This window comes from Trachymyrmex septentrionalis, unplaced genomic scaffold (assembly GCF_001594115.1).
Source record: "Trachymyrmex septentrionalis isolate Tsep2-gDNA-1 unplaced genomic scaffold, Tsep1.0 scaffold14, whole genome shotgun sequence".
Classification (NCBI taxonomy): Eukaryota; Metazoa; Arthropoda; class Insecta; order Hymenoptera; family Formicidae; genus Trachymyrmex; species Trachymyrmex septentrionalis.
The window spans coordinates 4,278,260-4,284,177 of NW_017304543.1; the positions used below are offsets into that span (position 1 = coordinate 4,278,260).

General features: G+C 31.7%; 1 protein-coding gene across 1 annotated transcript in view; it reads right to left on the reverse strand.

Moving 5' to 3' along the window:
- Positions 1-1,226: 1,226 nt before the first annotated feature.
- Positions 1,227-5,918, reverse strand: part of LOC108745484 — an 8,330-nt gene continuing 3,638 nt past the window's right edge. Inside the window, exon 4 of the mRNA XM_018481661.1 lies at positions 1,227-1,496. The gene's annotated coding sequence lies outside the window, so the exon portion shown is untranslated. The remainder of the gene's footprint in view (positions 1,497-5,918) is intronic.

Genomic DNA, 5,918 nt, shown 5'->3' on the forward strand with positions numbered 1-5,918 from the left:
ATAAATGTAGAATAAATAATGCATATAAATTCCTTCTATATCGGTTGTAAATTGATTTTTATATAATTATACATATAAACATATATATGTATAGTATATGTATACATGATATACATATACTATATATTATTTATATACTTATATATTTTTGTATATTCTAATATTTTATGTAGATAATTTTCAATGTAAAGTCTCATCTACAATAGTTGCACAGGCTGTGTCGCGAGGAGTATCATCGCAAGAAAATTTTTCGCACGTCGCTAAATGAGCGTTTACCATAATTGCAAGGATTATTTGCACGCAATTTGACAACAAATTCTACCGCCAAACTTGCTGTGCTGTAATTGGCTGAGCTTATGCGACACGCTTGTTCCAATCGCAGAAAATTGAAATTGGCTCAACTCCGTACTATAAGAGCTTTTGCGATTACAACAGTTATGCGACTAGAAGCAACACTTTTGCGACATTCTCACATGCGACACAGCCTGTGCGACTATTGTAGACGAGGCTAAAAATACAGCCAATACGAATGTAAAATTGATACGCAGTACATGTAATTACATAATGTTATAATTATATAATTACATAATTCTCTAAATTATTTTCTCGTTTGATTGACCTATTTCTTTAAATATACCCTACCTAATGATGTCCTTTATTTTTTTAAATATGTATAACATGTTGCAAATTGTGCAATAATAAACACACAGCGTAATAAATATTCTATAAACATTGTTTTTATAAATAAGAATGTCGTAATTTTATCTTTTAAATCTCAAATATGAGTACTGTAAAAGTTTAATAAAATAGTGTATCAACGATTGATAATATTAGTATAATAATAATCATTGTTTTTATCCATATAGCATATCATATACGTTTATATACTTTACAGTTTCTTTACAGCAGCAAATAGTTTTGCATAAATATAACCATGTTCATAATACAACTAATTGTACTTGTGATATAAATAATAAAATAAGTATTTTTTTTCTGGAAGCGCAAAACGTCATTGCTAAAATGAATTAAAATATTTTTCTCCATTGTCTTTAAAAGAAAATAATTAATTAATACATTTGAAAGTATATGGTACACCAATTCATGAAATTAACACAATTAATATATGTGTAGAAAATAATCTTTAAAGCTTTTTAAGATACTCTGCAATGCAAATAAGCAATCTTTTATGACCTCTGATGTGTTGAATAAAGATGTAACAGGCATATTAGCTTCACATGCTATCGGTAATTCAAAAGAAAATTATTATAATAATAAGCAGATCTGCTTAATGGATAAGTACTCGTAAGTACAATTTTCTAATTTTTGCTATTGATCACAATACACGTGCTCATGTCTACGATATCTTGTCATATATTATTGTCGAGATAATCTTCATCCGAGTCTAATGAGATCATGCGAAATTTGATTGAAGCGTATTATATAGTGGACCTTGAATTTTGTTGCAAATATTAATCTTCCCTAATTGGAACCTGTAACTAAAAAAAAAAATCACAAAAAATTATTAATATTTTGTATATGATAAATATTAAATGCATAGACATAAGTAAAACAAATTTTTTATGTGCAGAATAATTCATGTTTCATTACTTTTGAGAATTGATTTTTTTACATTTTATAACACGTGAATTATTCTGTATTTTTATAATAGAAATCTAACGTCACTCTCCTGTTATTGAAATTGTGAAATTCAAGTACGAAAATTGTCTTCCTATCGCAACAACCGTTACTATCTGAAATATCTGTGAACCCTTGTCGAAGATTTATATCGAAAGAAAACAGTTTCCATCACAATTTCGTGATCCGGGGAGTAAGGGAAAGAAGAAAGATCCCGTCTATCCTCGAGAGATCCTTTGTCCCGTCTCGCTATTGTGTTCCGTCATTGAATCGCGCGGATTCTCGTTTAGCTGCATTGGGAAAGAATTAAATTCGGAAACGGACGGACGAATCGTCGCGGACATCCCGTAGATTCCGGATATATCGTGGGAAAAAACGCATGTACAAATAATGTGGCAAATCCTCATTTTTCTTTGAAAGAAAGCATCGGATAAAGAAGGCATGGGATAGTTTCAGTATGAGAAAAAAGATGTCAGGGATTCCTGTTTTTCATGATGTATATTGAATTAAAAAGTTCTGTAAAAAAAGTGTGATCTATAGAGAAAACATATAATTAATAATACAACGCCAACTTGTGATTCGGATTGTAGCTTTAAACATAAAAATTAATATATAAATATAATATTATTCTAAATCAATTTATAATGCTCTCGCGTAATACAATTTAAATTAAATATAAAATTGTGTATAAACAATGTGAATTACAGAAATATTTAATTATTAATCTTTTATTTAAAAAATGTTATAAAAATGTATATTATAATATGTTAATTAAACTATTGAGCAACGTGAGTTTTATTTAACATAATAATAATAATAAAAATAAAAATTTAAATCAATTTTTCGGGGAACTGTACATTATCCATTTTAAACCCGATAGTGTCTCGTAGAGAGTTCGGAAGAAATGTCTTTCTCTCTGTAACCGCAAAAAAATGTTTGAGGAAAGCGTGTGTGGTATACATAAGTGGTGAGAGATAAATTAAAGAATCTGCCACGCCTGTACTCTTAAGATCCTAAGAACCTAAGAACTACCATAAGATGTGAAGTGCTCTTTTTCGAAATATTTGTTGTCTCTCGAATCTGAAAGTTCTCAGACTTTATATTCTTTTTTATCAGTCAATATCGCATCTCGATAAATGAAAGCAGAACATGCGTATCTTAGTCTGCAACAAATTTCTGTTGTTAAAGAAAAAAAGTGTACAGAATTATTTATTTTAAAATATATGCAATATTGAATTTTCTGACTAATATCAAGAGAAACTTAAGTCTAGAATTCAATTAAGATTTATCATTATGTATAAAAATAAAAAATTATTTTAATATAAGATAAAATTTTTCATGTAATTACAATTATAACTATAAATATAATAAAAATATAATACGAAATTACATAATTAAATAAAAATGAATATCTGTAATGTATTTTCTCAATTATGTCAGAAAAATTAATTTAAAAAAATCGAGAAATTTAGCAGTATGAAATTGATTGCAAACCGTCACTGTCGTTTTAAAGCTGTTGCGCTACTATGCTGGTAATGTTTATTGATAAGATAACCAACATGCGGGTTCCACCAGCATATTGTTCGTTGGATTCTTTGTTCCATGTACTAAATGTCTGTGGAATAAGTCAAAGGCGGAAAACGACCGTGACGATTGCCATAAACTTCGTCCCATGCTTATTTCCCAACACAATATATAATTTGTTAAAGTCTCTGCTTGTTTCATGTTATTTTTAAAACATTTTTCTTCTCGACGTTTCTAATAAAGCTAATTAATTTCTGCTAAATACAGATATTATCCTTTAAAAGTCAAGAGATAATTATTATAATATGTACAAAAAAAAAGAGTCATTTCTTTTTACTGCAAATTATTAAAATTGTCATATATAAAAATTGACGATGTTTAAAATGTCTTTTTATTTATTGTGTAAAGAATCCGTATAACTACAGGAAAAGTTACTCTTCCGTTTTCTTTATTTTTTTTCTAGCGAATTTATAGATCTCTTCTGCCGTCGAAGGGCCCTTGAGAAAAATTCTCACGATTACATGGTCGTAGCACGGCCGTATCTCATACCGTATTTAATCTCTATAATACGTTTCAATTACTAAAGCGAGACGCGGCTATTATTTACTGCAACTTTTAGCCTACGGCTTTCCGGCCACCCCTGCACACGTTCTTACCGAGAGACTCCCGATGTCCGACGCGATGTTACGCCACTTCGATTAATTATCTTGATTACCGTGGATTATCTCGCGCTTAATTTGCGCGTAACGCATTTCCGTTATTGGTATAATACGTTACTTAAAAAAGAAGATTTAATTGGACTGGCTGGTTCAAATGAAAGAAGGACGGAGAAATCCGTGCTCTCTCACCTCGCGGATTAACGCTATGTTAAGACCTGGGATTCATGCGCCTCTCACGATAATGTCTCCGCGCGGAGGCAAACTAAATGCGAGGAAGAAAACCGGCACAGCGGTCGCATACACCGATATACGTGACCGGGAGTCGAGTAAGGAATTTATTAAATTAATTCGACGCGACGACGCATCTCGTAAACTTCGTAGATGACCTCACTTTATAATTGTCGAGAATTACTTGCTGGCCACTCATTCCAAACCCTCGCGCGTCTAAACCTAAAAGCTCCTTACTCCCTGAGCTTCTTGTCGCGCTGTGATATTGTGATAAATATATTTCTGCCGAGAGAAAATATGTGTGTACGAAAAAAGCACGGTACTTTGCTTAAAAGAAAGGCAGATCAATATTTTGTGATAAAATCTAAGATAATAATTCCAGAGGAATTTGGAAAAATTAATATCAAAAGGTAAATATTTATACTATAAATTATCCCATTATCCTTAATGAGCTAAAAATACGAGAAATTTATTAGATAATATATAATTGTTTATACTAAAAACATATTTCAAAGAAAACATTTTCTCTTTCACTAATGATGACGGAGTTAATTGATGACTTTGAGAGCAAAAAAATTCTGTGCGTGGCGTCTCGCACAGCCTATGACTCGACTTTTTTAAATCGTCAAATGCCGCGCATATGTCAGTGGTAGCGGTAAGTCAGCTTCCGTCGCCCTTTAGCCGATCAACGTATGTGCATCCAGCACTATACATGTCGGTCTGCATGCACGGCACGTGGGCGCTACGCACGTTTCTAAGGAAACCGCGACTTCTATTTGTGGCACAGCGACTGGCACCGCCCGCCAGCTGATTTTTTCTCCCGTTGCTCGTTCGAAATCGAATGCATTGGTTATCGCGATGGTTACGTTTCTCCCCTTTAAGAAATATAATTCATTTGACATTTGTCATACTCATACAGAAATTGAAAACGTACAAAGTCTTCTAAAAAGTCTTTAAATGATAAATAAAATGTAATGACACTTTCATTCTTTAGCATGAATCTCTTCAAGGAAATTAAATTTTTTTTAACTCTTATTGATCTTTGTCTACGTACTTTATATATTATATAATATACCAAACAAATTGCGAAAAGATGTAAATTTGAATTTGAGAATTAATCTCTATGTAACGTTTATTTTGATCTTTAAATTTCTCTCGTGTAGATATTTTACAAAAATATTGGAGAATACCTGTATATAAGATATTTTACATGCTTATACGGATATCGATTTAAAATTCTCCTAAGTGGATTTGAAAGAAGTAGCTCGATGATCGTGAAGCGAACATGTGTCAGATATCCATGGGAATTGATGACCAGCAATTGGAAACCAAGAAGATTGAGGAAGGTCTGGTTGCGAGATATTTCAAGAAGAATATCCAACATATGGCTAGACGTTCCGCCACTTCCGTTCGTGGTTGCACGCTTTTAAGATTACACACCATGATCCACCACCAGCCATGTGTCCCCCAAATTGCATACTGTAGACTATTAAAGTTGCTTTGATGACCTTCGATGCACGAAGTTTTGAGCACAAATACGACAGAGAAACGAAACTGACTGGGAACTTGTAAAACTAAATTAATTCCAATTTTTTTCAGGAAAAATCTTGTTCGCTACTCAAATATAAAGTAACCTTTTTATAAATAATTCTGGAAGTAATATCTTTCAAGAAAGTTCTTTGTTATCATTATATCATACATAGGATTAAATAAAGATAATAAATAAAAATTGTAAATGACAAATGTCAAATAGAAGCTGTAACATTTTTATAAATTATTGAAGTATCATAATAATTTTCTAGTCTCGCTAAGGACAATATGCTCTTTGTCGGTATGAAGCTTCTTTAAAGGAGAGGGTTCTCGATGAGACAA